The sequence below is a fragment of the Cavia porcellus genome, unplaced genomic scaffold, assembly GCF_034190915.1.
Source record: "Cavia porcellus strain 051 isolate PalLab524CR breed Dunkin Hartley unplaced genomic scaffold, mCavPor4.1 scaffold_6, whole genome shotgun sequence".
NCBI classification, from domain to species: Eukaryota; Metazoa; Chordata; class Mammalia; order Rodentia; family Caviidae; genus Cavia; species Cavia porcellus.
The window spans coordinates 96,261,035-96,279,137 of record NW_026947489.1 but is presented as its reverse complement, the minus strand read 5'-3'; the positions used below and the strand labels follow the sequence as shown (position 1 = coordinate 96,279,137).

General features: G+C 50.4%; 1 non-coding gene and 2 pseudogenes across 1 annotated transcript; all 3 read left to right on the top strand.

Annotated features, from left to right (window-relative positions):
• Positions 1-6,167: 6,167 nt before the first annotated feature.
• On the top strand, positions 6,168-6,319 carry LOC134476607 (5.8S ribosomal RNA). Its single transcript, XR_010048453.1, has one exon. It is a non-coding gene; the product is annotated as a 5.8S ribosomal RNA (ribosomal RNA).
• Positions 6,320-9,907: 3,588 nt separating this feature from the next.
• On the top strand, positions 9,908-10,059 carry LOC134476608 (5.8S ribosomal RNA; annotated as a pseudogene).
• A 6,613-nt stretch (positions 10,060-16,672) lies between these two features.
• LOC134476609 (5.8S ribosomal RNA) lies at positions 16,673-16,826 on the top strand (annotated as a pseudogene).
• Positions 16,827-18,103: the final 1,277 nt, after the last annotated feature.

The window sequence follows — 18,103 nt, the reverse complement described above, 5'->3', positions numbered from 1 at the left end:
TTGTATTTTTAAATTAATGTAACCATTTTATTGGTTAATACTGCATTGTTTAGAATTATTGCATTTTGTTGATTCATGTTTCATAATTCATCTGTATCTAGGAATCCACCAATTTCTCTGGAGTTTTCCATATTATTAGAGTATAATTTCTTAAATTAAGTATTGATGATCGTTTAAATATCTGTAGACTCCATTGTGATTTCACCTGTTTTCTTTTTAATTGTATGGATTTGGTTCTTTCATTTTTAAGAGTTAGATTAAAGGTTTGTCTATTTCATTAATCAGTCAACGAACTCTTTGATTCATTGATTCTTTTATTTTTTTAAACTTAATTTCATTTAAGTCCTAAAAGAAAACAACTTCTAACCCAGCAAATTTGTCTTTCTAAACTGATAAATAAGATTCTTACATGAAAAAAGAAAATGTAAATTCGTGGCCCCCAACCCATCAGTCCAAAATGTTCTGAAAGATGTTCTAGAAAGTGATAACAATGCTAATTCCAATAATCTCAAAAAAATGAATCCACCAGGCAAGACAAGAAAATATGCAAAAGGGAAAGAAAGTGAACCAACCACAAGAAAATATGATAAGGATATATCAATAAATATTTATAATCAACATTGGTGAATGCTCTAAACTCACCAATCAAAAGAAACAGATTGGCAGAATTGATCAAGAAATAAGGTCCATCTATGTGCTGCATATAAGAAGTATTTCACTCAGTTATATAAAATGAACACTAATGGACATGAAAACTTATAAAAGTGGTATAATATACAACTGTAATTATAATACATTTATGGTGAATAACGTGATTGCCCCATCATCACAAAAAAACAGATCAACTAAATAATAAATCAATGAAGAAATATCAGAGCTGCACCAAATCTTTGAGCAAATGAAATCAATAGATATCTACAGAGTGTCCCAGTCAAAAATGTACATTTCTAATATCAGTAGCCAGGACTTTCACCAAAATAGACCACATATGATTTCTTAGAACATGAATAAATAAAGACAAAGGAATTGAAATTGTACCATGCATATTACTAAATCATAGTGCTGTAAAATTGAATATCATCAGCAAAAGGAAACCACGAACTTTGTAAAAGGATGAAAATTAATAACATCTTACTGTCTAACCACTGAGTTACAGATAAAAGAAAAGAAAAGATTGGACATTTTCTATCACTGAGCTGTAATATCAATGCAACATATGGGTAACAATGAAAGCATTCATATTAGGGAAATTTATGGCAGTGAATACTCACATCGGGAAAACACTGAGCTTCAATTATGTTCAAACTCCAGATTCTAGAAAACAAAAACCAAAACAAGTTAAACCCAGAGTGTACAAGGAAGGAAATTTTAAGCTGGTATTTTATGCCACTTTTATTGTTTTCTGATTTTTATCTAATTCGAGTTTATCTTAGATGAGTCTTCTTTGAATCATCTAGGAGATGTATTCATTTTGCTTGTTCAGTGATTATATCTAAAGTTTCTTGAAAACAACTCTAATATCTAATTACATTGAACATTTCAATTGACCATATTTTTATAGAATTTCTAATCCTCTGAATTTTTATGTGGAGTATTGATATGGACTATAATATTTTTTATGATTGTCATACATATTTTGCATCATTTTTATCTCTTGTAGCCTTTTTATGAATGTCTTTTATAGTTTCCCTTATTATTTGAACCAAAATTTTTTATTAAAACTCTTTGTGCTTGCAAAATGCCTTGTTGTTGCTTTGTTATCCTTGCTGATATTGTTTTGAATAGTTCCCACTGTGACATTAGCTTTTTCCCATTATATGCCCCACTGATTAGCTTTGCAATAGTTGGGAGTATTTGGAGACATTTTATTGGCTGTTTAATCTCATGTTTATATATTTTGTTGATGTGGCTGCTATTGTTTCTTTGTTTTTGATGTGTTCAGGCTTGTGGGTTGATTGAAGTAGAAAGCTTTATTTTTAGTATGGAGATATTAGTTAATGTCTATTTTTCTGTGATGCCCTCTGGGCATGGCTAACAACTGGTCTTTTGTTCTGCCCCAAGTATCCAACCACCTCTGTTTATTTGAGAGATGGGATGTTGCAGTGTACTTAACTAGTTCAGTTTTCCAGGAATTGGCCATACTATTATTAGTGACTACAAAGCAATTCATATGTTGGTATTCCATGATCATAGTGACAGATATGTCATCTTAATTATAGTAATTAAACAGCATTAATTATAGCATCAAACAAATTGAATAGTCAAAAGTATAAGTACTAATAAAGCACCAATCTTTGCCATAGAAAAGAGAAATTTATAATAGTACAAATACTACTACAAGGCAAATATTGACTTACTCTCAACCTTCTGTATATGTCATTTAACTGAACCAACATTACCTCTACTAACAATAAAGCAGCATTCAACAGAAAGAGCATAAAATTAACTATCTATCTAGAGATTTAAATGCCTGCTATTAAGTTTTAGTGGTCTTGTTCTCTACTATTTTGTTCAACTTTATAATACCTAATGAGATAGACAATTCTTTTTAAGGAAACAAGAGGCATTATGGTAACCATTGTTGATAACCTTGTACTCTGTTTTTACATCATGTACTATGTCTATCCTTGGTTTTGACTGACAGCTTTGTTTTGCCATATTTGACTTTATTCTCTTCCAAAAAAAAAGTAAAGAACTAAGGAGTAATAAAACCCAAAATGTGTAAATTTTGTTGTAAAAAAGAGAGGGGAAAAAAAGTGCTCTAAAGGTTACAACTGCAAGTGTGTTTAGGGGTGTTAAATAGCTGACCATACTAATGTTTTTGGTTGGATCATTGAACACAACTGTTTGCGGACTCACTGTTTGAATGTCCACTTTGTATTTTTTGATACTGTGATTTGAGCAACTATCTCTAAGATGATAATATGTAATCTATTAACTGGTGATTTCTTACTGTTTTTTTTTTTTGTAGTTCTGTATTACTTGTACCCTTGCACCGCTTTGTTTTGTTTTGTTTTTTCTCTTTTTCCTTTTAAATAAAATTTTAAAAAATTTATAATTCAGTGAATTCTAAAAAATAAAATAAAATAAATGCTCTGCTATACTAGGAAAGATATAGAAGGTAGAGAGCCAGGCAATGAGAAAAACAAATGATTTTGAAAAAGCAATCAATGATACATGAGAAGAGAATATTGAGATGACATCATTTTAAGAACTAAATAGGAAATTAATAGTGATAGGAAACTGTCACAGGAAAAATAACAAGACAAAGGAGAAAAATAGTAAACAGAAAACAAAAACATTAAGATGAAAGTGATAAGGCAGAGAAAAATTGGAAAGGGAAAATGACAAATAGTGTAAAGAGACTAACAAAGGATGAATGCTAAACTGGAAAAACACTTGATGATTGAAAGATTTAATGGATACAAAAGAGACATTTTCTTTAAAAAACAACTGAGGCAATAAAAAATTTGCTGTATTATTGAGTGACCATTTTACACTTCAAGATCTGAAATCTTGGGATCCAGGCAGTCATGATTCTCCATTCCTATATTTAAGGCCTATAGTTCTTTGACACTATCTGCATCATAGACCCATTTGTCCATTCTTCTCAGTGCATGTTTGCCATCTCAACAAAGATATCCATGTCCCTCTTAGCAGATGAGGAATGTGATCATTCTCTGTTCTGTACTGGTGATAGACCAGTTTGGGTTTTCAAATGAGCTGCGAGACTTATGATCTACAGTCGTGGCTTCTAGTTTCTCTCTTTCCCTGGGCAGAGATAAGTAAGCAGATATGAATAAATAAACAAATAAATAAATGAATTTATTTTAAAATATATACAAATACATGTGAAAATAAAAACATTTGACAATTTTAGTATCCTTTTCTGTTGAAAATATTATCAGTGTAGTAATAGAAGGGAAATTCCTCAACTTAAAAAAGGGATATATAAAAATCCACAGGTAATATTTACTCCATATAGAAAGATTTTTAAAAATGCTAAAAAGGTCAGAAATGATAAAAGGCTCTGCAAAATTTTATTCAACATTGCTTTAAGGCTTTAGTCATTGTAAAAACACAATGAAAAGAAATAAACACAATGAAAGAGAAATAAAATGCATACAGAGTTAAAACTAAAAATAAAATTGCTTTTATTTTTGGAAAAAATTCATTGGCCTTAATTTTTAGAGAACATCAACATCCATTAGAAAAAGTCAAGAAAACTGATAAAGATTCAAATAAAATAAATAAAACTATACATAAACAAGATTTTAATAAACATTAATGACACTAGATTGATATTCAAATTTAACTCAAGATAGATCACTATAAAACAATATAACACTGAATAAACAAAAATCAAATAAATTTCTATATTAAAAATAATTGAAAACATGAAATTATTTGGAAAGTCTAAATTTAATTAAAATACAAAATTCTTTGGAATAAGTCTGATAAAAGATATACAAATATTAATACCCTGAAACCTTCAAAACTAAGCTGACAAAATTTGAGGAAGATTTAAATGAATATAAAGGTATACCTTATGTGGGTGTTATATTCACTGTGGATGAGATGTCATTTTTTTCTCAATTTTTAATAAATTCCACATGTTATGGATAATAGTTTGTTCATATGGCTTTGAAGCTAGCTCAGAAATTAGAAATGGAATCAAAAAGCTTTATCTATCCAAAATTAATATTTAAAAAAGTATAACTTGGATGATTAAATGACCTAATTATAAGTTACAATGTATTCAAAATATATAACAATCAAGACAATGTATTACTGCATGAAGATATACATGTTGATCACTGGGATGGCTTAGATGTTCCAGAAATAAATCCTAATATTCATAACCAATTAAATTCTCCAATGTTATAAGGAAACAAATCATATACTTTAAAATTATTTTGTTGAAAAAGAGGCTAAGAATTTGTATAAAATATTTGGATTCGTATCTTGCAACTCATATAAAAATTAAATTAATATTGATCAATTTTCTAAGCATAAATATAATGGTCTACATCTTTAAAAGAATATCATGGGAACATCTGTGAATTTTGAGTTTGATAAGGGTTTCTATAATAATTAAAATAATAAAATGATCACACAAATATCAGAAGAAATTGTTGTCTAATTTCCCACAAGAAATACTTCAATTATTAATATGAGTCTCAATTCGGGCATGTCGGTGCATGGCTGTAATCCCAGCACAGGAAATTCCTGGGCTATACAGTGAGTTCAAGAAAAAAATAGTAATTCTCAAAATGCAATAATAATATTAATAGAAAAATCTTTGCAAACTATTGGAGCACATACTTCAGCATAAAATTTACGGACTCAAATCAATTCTCATCCTTGTTCTGCATTTGTGAAATCCATATTATTTGTACAGTTAGACATATCACTCACCTGGCTATCATTTTAGAGAATTTATGATACCAGTTATTAGGAAAAGTGTGTAATTCTTATGTTATTGATGTAAGAATAAACTATATATGACCTTAGAAAAGAGACTGGTAGTTTTAAGGAATAAAATTCACACCTATCTCAATAATCTGCCTATCCCACTCTGATATTTACGAAAATGTAAGGCCCTACTGGTAGAAATAATTATGTGCAAATTTTCAAAAGAACATCATTCAGTATTAACCAAAGACTGGGGAAAAAAGAGAAGTTCAAAATAGGATGAATAGAAAAACAAATTGTTGTGTTTCTATACAGTATACTAACATTAAAAAATTAAAGTAAATTGAACTTTCTATACATACAAGAATAGGAATGAATCTAAAACAATTACCAAGCAATTACAAGGTTAGATACGTTGGTGTTGGGCGTGGGCCCTCCCTTTCTGGTGAGGGGGAAGGTGGTGGGAGCCCCCCGGGTGCCTGTGGGGTCGGTCCTTCTGTCCCATGTGCTCATTCTCTCCGCTGCGGGCTGTGGTGCCAGGCTCCCTGGGTAGCTGAAAAGCAACCTCTGTGAATGAAAACGCGCTCTCCTGACCCCCTTGGAGTTTCTGGTGTCCTCTGTTCCTTCTTGCTGGCTGGCCAGAGGCGACCCCGTCCGCCTCGCGCGGGCGGGGAAGTGTCGCGCCAGCGTCGGGGTGCTTGGGGGGTACCCTCCTCTGCTCGCCCGTCAAAAAAAATCAAACTCTCATACGCGACTCTTAGCGGTTGATGACTCGGCTCCTGCTTCGATGAAAAACGCAACTAGGTGCGAGAATTAATGTGAATTGCAGGACACATTGGTCATCCACACTTGGAATCACTTGCGGCCCCAGGTTTCTCCCGAGGCTATGCCTGTCTGAGCGTCGCTTGTCAATCAGTTGTGACCCTCTGTCTATCTCCCGGGGTCACGGGGCTGGAGGTTTCCTCGGCGGGACGAGTTGGTACGTCCTCCGTCCCCCGAAGTGCAGACCCGGTCAGCTCGCGCCTGCCTTGCCTTACCGGCCCGAGTGCACCCCACCCAGTCATCTGTTAGCGTGCGCGTGGGGCCTGGGAGGGAGCCGCTGTAATGTGATGCGGTGCCGCCATCGCCCACTGCCCTCGAGAGGGAGCAGTGTTCAGTAGAGAAGGGGTGAGCGAGAGCGGAGAGCCTCAGGTGTTGGTGTTGGTGTTGGTGTTGGTGTTGGTGTTGGTGGTGTTGGTATTGGTGTTGGGGTTGGTGTTGGTGGTGTTGGTGTTGGTGTTGGGGTTGGGGTTGGTGTTGGTGGTGTTGGTGTTGGTGTTGGGGTTGGGGTTGGTGTTGGTGTTGGGGTTGGGGTTGGTGTTGGTGTGTTGGTGCTGGTGCTGGTGTTGTGTTGGTGTTGGTGTTGTGTTGGTGTTGGTAGCGCAGTGGTCCGGGGGTAGGGGCGTGGCTCGCGGTGAGCCCACGCCCCATCGGGTGTCTGCCGCCCCCTGGCCACTGTCTGTCCCGGTGAAGGAGGGGTCCCTCGCACCACACGCGGGTTCCGGAGAAATGCGTGCCACCCCCGCCGGCATCGAGGCCTGTGGCGCGTGGGAGACCGCTCCCCCGGGGTACGCATGGCCCAGGCGGCTCGCGGGATGCCTGGAGGTCGTTTGCCCCCCCAAGCTGCACCCAGGCGTCGCACAGGGTCTCGCCGAGCGCCGTCAGTGGGCCCCGAGCCTCACCTCCCCACGGCTGGAGTTGGACAGTGTGAGGGACGAGGGGGCCATAGGCGGTCGCCAGCCTGCCGCGCTGAGATGCTGGGCAGCGTCTTAGTCTTGTTGCCCATCCCGAGCCCGCGTCGCGCCGCACCACCCGCGCCATGCGCGTTGTCTCCCACATTGCTGCTCGGGTGTTTGGTTGGAGCCCGGTGTCCCTCCGGCTCCCCGCCCTCCTGGCTCACCCCGTTTCCGGCTGCCCGGGAAGTCCGTGTGTACTAGTCGTCTCCCTCCTCCACCGCCACCGCTGTGGGGCGCGTTGCCCCTCCCCAGCTCTCTCTCTCTCCTCCTTCCTGCTCCTGCTCCAAATTCTCCTCTGGCTCACCGCCTTCGGCCCCCCCCCCCACTCCCCTCGCTCTTCCCTCTCCTCCACTGTTTTCTGGGGGTGGCACGAGATCTGGAGGAAGAGGGAGGAAAAGGGGGGTTGCGCTGGCTTAGCATGGCTGGTTGTTGGGTAGAGAGGTCGGGTGGGTGGCGTCGGTGGCGTTGTTGCAGGTTTTGAGAGAGTCTCGGTGTCGCGGCGTTCCGGCCCCGGTGGCGCATGGCATGGTGTTGTGGGCAGGTCGGAATTGGGGAAGGTGGGCCGCGGTACCCGGAACCGTGCGGGCCGGCGTCACCAGGTGTGCAGTGGCCTCTCTGGCGCCCTCCTCGGGGCTCGCGCCGCGCACCGTGCTGTGCCACTTCGCGTCATCCCCTCTCCGCCTCTCTCTCTCTTTCTCTCTCTCTCTCTCTCTCTCTCTCTCTCTCTCTCTCTCTCTCTCTCTCTCTCTTTGGTCTTTTTCCTTTTTATCGGTACCGGGGATCGAACTCACGACTGCCTGCTTGCAAAAGCCGCTGAGCTAAACCCCCAGCCCCACTCTCCGCCTCTTTCTCGGGCCGCCTCCTCTCTCCATTGGGTTTTCTGGCACTCCTGGATGAGATGACTGTGAGGATGACAATGACAGAGATGGCAGTGACCTCCGGTCCCATCTGTCTCGTTCGTTCGTCCGTCCTTCGGTCGGTCGGTCGTCCCTCTTCCTCCAAGACGCGACCTCAGATCAGACGTGGCGACCCACAGAATTTAAGGATGTTAGTCAGCGGAGGAAAAGAGGATTCCCTCAATAAAGGCTAGTGAACAGGAAAGAGCCCAGCGCCAAATCCCCGCCCTGCTGTGGGGCGTGGGGTATGTCGCGTAGGGAATTCCCACTCCCCGGTGCCGCTCGTGGGGGGCCCAAGTACTTCTGATCAAGGCCCAGCCCGAGCACGGTGTGAGGCTGGTAGCCGCCCACGGGGTGCCGGTCCGGGTATTCCCGGAGTCAGGTTGCTTCAGAATGCAGTCGAAAGCTGGTGGTAAACTCCATCTAAGGCTAAATCCTGGCACGGGACCGATAGTCAACAAGCAGTTTAAGGGAAAGTTGAAAACAACTTTAAAGAGAGTTCAAGAGGGTGTGAAACCGTTCAGAGGTAAACCGGAGGGATCATTGTTGTCCTCCAGAGCATTCAACTGGGCGGTGTGATCAGCCCTTGCCTGCGGTCTCCCAGGGATATTGCCCACCCCCCACCCCACCCCACCCCCACCCGTTCCTCTCCACTCCTTCATCCTTCTGCCCTCCCGCTACCCCGCCCCTCCTCTCTTGCGTGAGGGAGACGCGCTCCGGAGGAAGCTGGGGATCGGTGGTTGGGGCCGGGCGTGGGGTCTGCATGGGACGCACCCCAGCTGGGAAACCGCAGCCACCTGGCGCATTTCCAACAAGGCCCAGCGCTGAAAAGTGGCTTGGGAGGTCCCTGCGCATCGTTCCCATGGCGAGGGGGGGGTGTCCTCACCCCCAAGTGTTACTGGCCCCAGGCAGGAGCGGCTCTCCTCCCCGCCGCCTCTGGAACCCGGTCTACTGGTTCGGCCTGGTGTCGGGGCACACCCGGGAGGTTGGGAGGGGGAGAGCGGCCCGCTGGCCGGCCAGACCCCCGCTGCCCCGCTCCTCCACCCCACCCGCTGCCGCGACCACCTTCCCACTCCCACTTCTGCCTCTGTGCCTTCATGATGTGCTTCCGCGCATCTGCCCTCCCTATCCAGGTACCTATCCCGTCCCTGCGCTGAGGTTTAATGACCCCTTGTGGGGTGGTCACCTCGCCGGCCTTTGGGTCTGGGCAGCGGGGTCATGCTGGGGGCACTTGGTGGCCCGTTTTGAGAGGAAATTGGGCGTGAGAAGTCAGCACGTTGGTGGCACTGGTCCCCCATGCCGCTGTGCTCTCTTCTCCGCTCCCGTCCTCCCACTGCCCCTGCCGCAGCCCCCGCGTGTGTACACTTTCCCCGCCTGCCTCTCCCAGGTTTGGGCTGGGGTGCCACGTGCTACTGCTGTCCCAGACGGCCTGGCCAGGTTCCGGGTGTACCCGGCCGGTCGTCGGTGCCGCGTTGGTATTGGACACAGGCCCTCCCTTTCTGGTGGGGGGGAAGGTGGTGGGAGCCCCCCCCCCCGCGCGCACCTGTGTGGTTGTGCCTTCCAACCAGTGCGTTCCTCTGCTCTGCTGCGGGCTGTGGCGCTGGGCTTCGTGGGTTGCCAAAAAACCCCTCTGTGTGTGAAAACGCGCTTTCGTGACACCCTTAGAGTTTCTGGTGTCGTCTATCCCTTGTTGCTGGCCAACCCAAGGTGACACCTTACACATCGCGTGGATGGGGAAGTGTGGAACCAGCGTCAGGGTGCTTGTGGGGGGACTATCCTCCCTTCGCCCGTCTGAAAAGAAAAAAGTAAACGCTCACATACGACTCTTAGCAGTGGATCACTTGGCTCGTGCGTGGATGAAGAACACAGCTAGCTGGGAGAATTAGGGTGAATTGCAGGACACATTGATCATCGACACTTCCAACGCACTTGTGGCCCAGGTTCCTCCCCGGGCTACACCTGTCTGATAGTCGCTTGCTGATCAATCGCGACCCCCAGGCTGTTCCCCAGGGTCACGCGGCTTGGGGTTTCCTCGCAGGGCCCTGATTGGTGTGCCCTCCATCCCCTTAAGTGCAGATCCGGTCGGCGCACACCTGCCTCGCCTCACTGGTCCGGAGCTCACGCCCAGCCGCGTCGTCTGTCTGCCTGTGCATTTGGGCTGGAAGGGGGCCACGCGTCGTTTGGTGCGGTGCCCGCTGCCCTCAAGAAGGAGTGGTGTTTGGAAGAGAAAGGGCAAGCAAGAATGGCATGTTGATGCTGGGGAGGGCGACCATCTGGGGTGGGTGGTTGCTCGTACTGAGCCCGCACCCCGCTGTATGTTTGCCACCCCCTGGCCACGGTCCCTCTCGGTGGAAGAGGGGTCCCTCGGCCCCATGCGGGTCCCAGAAAAATGCGTGCCGACCCCTGCCAGCTTTGGCCTCGCCTCGAGCCCGTGGCGCGTGAGACCGTGCAACCGGGGTACGCTTTACCCCGACGCCTTGGCGTCATTCATCGTCGTGCGCTGTGCCTGGTCTGGCGCGCAGTCTCGAAGAGCTATGTCAGTGGGTTCCGAGGCCCTGCCTCCCCTCGGCCGAAGGCAGACTGTGTTGGGGGCAAGGGGGCCATAGCTGTTCGCCGGCTGGCCGCGCTGAGGTGTTAGACGGCGTTTTTGTCGTTGTCGCACGTCCGGAGCACGCAGCGCTGCGTGTGCTGTGCTTGTGGTCTCCCCCTCATTGCCATTAGGCGGGGGGGGGGGGGGGGGGCTTCAATTCCGGTGTCCCTGTGGCTCGTTCTCTCCAGCTCCAGCTTTGCCCTCGTCTACTTCTCATCTCCGTCCGCTCCCCCTCTGCCGCCACCCTGTGGGCGCGTCCCCCCTCACCGGCTCGCTCTCTTCTACTGCGCTCCCTCCGCATTCCTGCTCCTGCTACTCCAACGCCTCCTCTGGTTTGCCTCCTTTCCCCTGCTCCCCACTCTCTCCCCCTTTGGGGGGGGGGTGACACAGGGTCGGAAGGACGAGGGAGAAAAGGGAGGGTTGCTTGGCTTAGCCAGGCTGATAGGCGGATAGGAATTTCAGGGAGGGGGGTAGCGTCTTTGGAGTTTGAGGTGGTGTTGGGGTGTTCTGCGGCATCCTATTGGGGGCAGGTTGAGACTGAGGAAGTTGGCCCACGGTGCCCGGAACCCTGTGGGCCGGTGTCATCGGGATTGCTGTGTCTTCTCCCGCGTCCTCCCCGGGCCTCGCGACACACACCGTGCTGCACCACGCCGCGTCTTCCCCGCTCCGCCTCTCTCTCCTCTGGCTGCCTCCTCTCTCTGATGGGTTTTCCAACACTCCTGGGTGAGACGACAGCGATGACGACGACGACGATGACGACGCTGGTGGCCTCTGGTCCCATCTGTCTTATTCGTTCATCCGTCAATAGGTCGGTCGGTCAGTCAGTCAGCCAGTCGATCGTCCCCCTCCCTCCGAAATGCGACCTCAGATCAGACGTGGCGGCCTGCTGAATTTAAGAATATTAGTCAGCGGATGAAAAGAAACTAACAGGGATATCCTCAGTAACAGCTAGTGAACAGGGAAGAACCCAGCACGGAATCCGGTGACCAGCTACCACTTGGCGCATATTCACCAAGTTGGTGCACCTTGACCAACTCTGGAACGGCTGGGAAGGCCCCCTGCCCACATCGTTCATCGTTCCTGCGCCCCCCCCCCAGTGTTACAGCTCACCCCCCCCCCCGCAGCGGCGGCTCTATTCCCCGCCCATCTGGTGCCCTGTCTGCTGGGTTGGCGTCGTGTCCCGGCTCGAGTGGGAGGTTCAGGGGAGGAGGACAGCTGGTGGCCTTGCCGCTCCCCCCCCCCCCGCCCGGCTCCTTCTCCTCACCCATCTCTGCGGCCACATTCCCACTCCCTCTTCTTCCCATGGGCGTTTGTTCCGTCATTCTGGGCATCTGCCCTCCCTCTCCAGTTACTAGCACGTCCTGTTGCCGAGTCACCCCACCGGCCTTGGGGTCTGGGTGGAGTGGTCTCACATGGGGGTCATGGGGACCCTATTGAGGGGGCACCTGGGAGCGGAAGTCAGCACGTCAGTCGGGGGGCGTTGGTCCCCGACACTGCTGTGCTCTCTTCTCTGCGCCCTTACTCCCCCCACCCCATCCCCTGCCCCTGCGTGTGGACTGTTTCCCTGCCTGCCTCTCCTCGATTTGGGCTGGGGCACTGCCAGCTGCTGCTGTCTCCAGGCGGCTTGGCTGGGTTCGGGAGTATACTCGGCCAGTCTACAGGCCATGTTGGTGTTGGGTCCGGGCCCTCCCTTTCTGGTGAGGGAGAAGGTGGTGGGAGCCGCCTGGGCGCCTGTGGGGTCGGTCCTTCCATCCCCTGTGCTCCTCCACTCTGCTGCCCGCTGTGAGGACAATCTCGGTGGGCTGCCGAAAAGCCCCCTCTGCGTGTGAAAACACGCTCTCGTGAGCCCCTCGGAGTTTCTGATGTCATCTGTTCCTTCTTGCTGGCCAGCCCGAGGCGAATGTGTCCAACTCTCATGGGCCGGGAAGTGTCCCACAAGCGTCGGGGTGCTTGTGGGGCGACTCTCCTCCCCTTGTCCATCAGAAAAAAAAGCAAACGCTCACACACAAATCTTACCGGTGGATCTCTTGGATTGTGCGTTGATGAAGAACGCAGCTAGCTGTGAGAATTAATGTGAATTACTGGACACATTGATCATGGAGACTCAGAATGCACTTGCAGCCCCGGGTTCCTCGCCTGAGTGTTGCTGGCCAGTCAATTATGATATCCTGTTTGTCCCCATGGTCACATGGAGGTGGGTTTCCTCACAGGGCCCGAGGTGGTATGCCCTCCGACCCCCTACGTTCAGGCCCTGTTGGCACGTGCCTGTGTCACCTCACCGGCCTCGAAGTCACCCGGACCACCATTGTCCTCTGGCATGCACATGGGGGCTGGGAGTGGGACGGGTGTCCTGTTGTACAGTCGCCTGCTGCCCTCAAGAGGGAGCGGTGTTCGGAAGAGAAGGGGTGAGAGAGAGTGGCATGCCCGAGGTATTGGTGTTGGGGAGGACAGCGGTCCAGGATGGGGTCGCCCCTCGTGGTGAGCTCACGCTCTGTTGTGTATGCGCCGCCCCTTGCCATGGTCCCTCCCAGTAGAGGAGGGGTCCCTCGAGATGCATGAGATTACAGGAGAAATGAGTGCTCCTCAGCAGGGTTTGGCTCACGTCAATGACCATGGTGTTTGTGAGACTCCGCCCTCGGCGTACAGGTTGCCCTGGCAGTGGCCTGCGGGACGCCTTGGCGTCGTCGTTTGCCATGGTGGCCTGGGCCCCAGCGTCAAGGGCAGCACAGCCAGAGCGAGTCAGTAGGTCGCAAGGCCCCGCCTCCCTTCAGCGGGAGGCAGATGGTGTGAGAGGCCAGGGGGCCATGGCCAGTCGCTGGCTAGGCGTGCTGAAGGGTCGGGCAGCAATTTTGTCATCATTGCCCATACTGAGCCCACGCTGTGCCCTGCCCCGTGTGCCATGCTCATCTTCTCCCCTACACTGCCGCTCAGCGGGAGGTGGTTGGTTCCGCCTGGTGTCCCTCCAGCTCCATGCCCTCCTGGCTCGCCTACCCATGTCTACTCCTCATCTCTGTCGGCTTCCCATCCCTCCACCCCCCCCCCACCCCGCCTCCGCAGCCACTGCTGTGGGGGCGTTCCCCTGCACCGGCTCTCTCCTCCTTTGCTCCCTTTGCCTTCCTGCTCCCACTCCTCAACCTCCTCCTCTAGCTTTCCTCCTTCCCCACCGCTCGCTCCCCTCACATTCTCCCCTCACCTGCATTTGGGGGTTGGCACGTGGTCTGGAGGATGAGGAAGGAAAGGGTGATTATGCGCTGGCTTAGCTGTTGTAACCCACCCAAAAAACAAGGCCCCATGATGAAAAAATGGGGCAAGACCCCCAAGATAATAAATGGGGAAAGATGTCTTTTTAAAAGAAGCTCTTTTATTTTAGCTGGCCCAGCTTCACAGTGCAGATGGAATTTGCAAAGCTGTGCAACTGAGTTAGAATTTTGACTGATTTTTATAGTTCATTTATGATTAGCTCATTGGTCATTAAGTACATAGTGATGAGAAACAGAAACAAGGTGGGCCTTTGTTCCCCTTTGTTTGAGGTCAGAGGCATTTCACAGTAGGTGGTTAGCCATTCATAGCCCTTGGTCTGCCAATTCCAGGAACATTTGTCTCTCATAAAGGGAACAATGGTTGACACAGCATCATTTGTCTCTTACAAGGGGAACAAAAGTTGACATAGCACACAGGTTACTGGTGGGGGGTGATGCGTACAAAACAGCATAACGACATGGTCAGTTAATCTATAACTATGTGGTTGGTGCTTGGTTACTAGGGTAAGAAGCTCAGTACAGAATGACAATACTGCTAATAACTATGCTTTTAACTATTTTTGCTAATTATTTTTTAATCAATTATTTTAATTTTTCAGCATCTTAGTATAACATTAGCCAGGCTAGTTGGTAGGTGGGGAGGTCGGGTGGGTGGCGTTGGTGGTGTTGTCCGAGGTTTTGGGGGAGTCTCAGTGTTCCAGTGTTCCGCCCCAGTGGCACGTAGTGCTGTTGGGGGCGCGTCGGGATAGCGATGGCGGGCTGCAGAACTGTGTGGACCAGCATCATGCGGTTGTCTTAGCCTCTCCTGCACCCTCCTCTTTGGCTTGCAACTTACACCATGCTGCTTAGCATCCCGTCATTCCCTCTCTGCCTCTCTGTCTTCTGGCCGCCTCCTCTCTCTCCATTGGGATTTCTTGCACTCCTGGGTGAGACAACTGTGATGACGATGATGACAATGACTACATCGTGATGGCGGTGATCTCTGATCCCATCTTTCTCATAAGTTCATCCGTCTGGTGGTTGGATAGTTGGTGGGTGCTCCCCCTCCCTCCAAGACTCGACCTCAGATCAGAAGTGGTGACCCCCTGAATTTAAGCATATTAGTCAGTGGAGGGAAAGAAACTAACAAGGATTCCCTCAGTAAAGGTGAGTGAACAGGGAAGAGCCCAGCCCCGAATCCCTGCCATTCCGTGCAGTGCGGGAAATGTTGCATACAGAAGACCAACTCCCCATTGCCACTCCTGGGAGCCCCAAGTCCTTCTGATCGAGGCCTAGCCCGTGGACGGTGTGAGGCCGGTAGCTGACCCTGGTGCACTGGATACATTCTATTCCCGGAGTCGGGTTGCTTAGGAATGCAACCCAAAGCAGGTGGTAAATTCCATGTAAGAGTAAATACTGGCAGGAGACCAATAGTCAACAAATATGGAAAGGAAAAGTTGAAAAAAAATTTAAAGAAAGACTTCAAGAGGGTGTGGAACCAATAAGAAGTAAATGGGTGGTGTCCCCACAGTCCTTCCCTGTGTCCTCCAGCCTTGCCTTTGGTCGCCTGGTGGGTCTTTCCCAGCCCGGTTTCTCCCAACCCCCACACCCAACTGCCCTACTGCTCGCCGACACCCCTCCTCCCTTCTGGGACTGGGGTGCGCTCCGGCGGGTGTCGGGGAAGTACGGGTGGCACCTCGAGTGGGGTCGGCCGGTGACCGACCACCGCCAGGCGCATTTCCACCGAGGTGGTGCGCTGTGACCGGCTACAGGACGCCTAGGAAGGCAGGGAAGTTTGCTCGGGGTTACCCTAGCCCACGTCGTTCCCGAGGTGTGGTAAGGGGATCCATCACCCTCCCCCCCCTTAAAGCCCTCTGGCCGAAATGCCTCTCCTCCCTGCCGCCTCTGGCGCTGTGTCTGCTGGGTTGGCATCGTGTCAGGGCACGCCGGGAGGTTGGGGGGTGGAGGGCGGCTGGCTGTCGGACCAGCCCCCCACTGCCTGGCTCCTCCTCTCCATCCCGAGGCTGTGGCCACCATCCCACTCTCTCTTCTGCACATGTGTGTTTGTTCCATGCTTCCATGCAATTGCCCTCCGTCTCCAGGTCCTGGCGCGGAGGTTGAAAGACCCCTTGAGGGGTAGTCACCCGGCAGACCCTGAGGCCTTGGTGGCAGGTTCGCTCTGGGGGCTGATGGGGGCCCGTGTTGGAGGGCACTTGTGCGCAAGAAGACCGCACGTTGGGGGCGCTGGTCCCCCACGCCGCTGTGCTCTCTTCTCCCCGCATCTTCCCCTGCCCCTTTGTATGTACTCTTTCCCCACCTGCCTCTCCTTGGTTTGGGCCAGAGCGCCGCGTGCCGCTGCTGTCTCTGGGTGGCCTCAACTAGTTCAGGGATAAACCCGGGCAGTCATCAGGACCGTGATGGTGTTGGTCGCGGGTCCTCCCTTTCTGGTGAGGGGGAATGTGGTAGGAACCCGCCGGGAGACTGTGGGGTCATTCCTTCCATACCGTGCACTCATCTGCTCTGCTGCGGCCATGGTGCCGGGCTCGGTGGGTTGCTGAAATGCTCCCTCTGTGCTGAAAATGTGCTCTTGTGACCCCCTCAGAGTTTTGGGTGTCGTCTGTTCCTTCTTGGTGGCCAGCCCAAGGTGACCTCGTCCATCTCGAGTGGGCAGGGAAGTGTCGCACCAGCATCGGGGTGCTTGTGGGGGGAGTTTCCTCCACTCACCCGTCTGAAGAAAAAAAGCAAACACTCACATACCACTATTAGCGGTGGATTACTCCGCTTGTGAGTCGATGGAGAATGCAGCTGTCTGCGAGAATTAATATGAATTGCAGGACACAATTGATCATCGGCACTTCAAATGCACTTGCATGTCCGGGTTCCTCCTGGGTCTATGCCTGTCTAAGCTTCACTTGCTGATCAATCGTGATCCTCGTGATCCTCGTGTTCTCCCCCGAGGGAGTGGGGGTCCTGAGGCTGTGGGTTTCCTCACAAGGCCTCACCCTAAGTACAGACCCGGTCAATGTGTGCCTGCCTCACCTCGTTGGCCCTGAGCTCACCCCCAACCCCTTGTCTGTCGGTGTGCCTGTGTGGGCTTGGAGGGGGCCGCAGGTCGTGTGGTGTGGTGCCCCTGATGCCCACTGCCCTCGAGAGGGAAGGGTGTTCGGAAGAGAAGGGGTGAGCAAGAGTGGAGTATGGGAGGTGTTGGTGTCCGTGAGGGCAACGGTGTGGGATGGGGTTGCGGCTCACGGTGAGCCTGTGCCCATCTTGTGTCCTATGCTCCCCAGCCACGGTCCCTCACCGTGGAGGAGTGGTCCCTTGCGCTGCACTCGGGTCCCAGAGAAATGTGTGCCCCCCCAACCAGAGTCGGCCTTGTGTCGAGGCCCGTGGTGCATGTGAGACCGCACCCTCGGGTATGCGTTGCACTGGCGGGGGTCTGGGGGACGCTTCAGCATCCTTGGCCATCTGACTCTGAGCCCCAGGTTCGCACATGGTCTCGCCTAGTGCTGTCAGTGGGTCCCGAAATCTGCCTCCAATTGGCAGGATGCAGACGGTGTGAGGGGCAAGGCGGCCATGGCCAGTCGCCGGCCAGCTGTGCCAAGGGGTCAGGCGATGTTTTGTCGTCATCACCTGTCCCGAGCCTGCGCCTGGCTGCCCTGTGCATGCTGTGCCCGTCATCTTTCCCTCATTGCCCTTCAGTGTGAGGGGAGGCTGGTTCTAGCCTGGTGCCCATCAGGCTCTGTGCCCTCCTGGCTCGCCCTGTCTCTGGCACCCCGTGTTGCCCTTGTCTACTCCTCTTCTCTGTCTTCTCCACCCTCGGCCGCCACCCTTGTGGGGGCGTGTTCCTCCTCACCGGCTCACTCTCTCCTACTGTAGTCCCCACCCCCCCAACCTCCCACTCCCCCCACCCTGCCTTCCTGCTGCTTCAAGGGCTCCTCTGGCTTGCCTCCTTTCCCTCCATTCCCTCCCTCTCCCCCTTGACCCCCCCCCCTCTTCTGAGTGGTGGAACGGGGGTCAGGAGGACGTTGGAACAAAGGTGGCCTTGTGTTGGCTTAGCCCAGCTGGATGGTGGGTGGGGAGGTGGGGTGGGTGGCTTCGGTGGCCTTGTCAGAGTTGTAGGGGGAGTCTCCCTGTCGCGGTGTCGTCATGTTGGGGGGCACATCAGGACTAGGGAAGGCGGGCCACAGA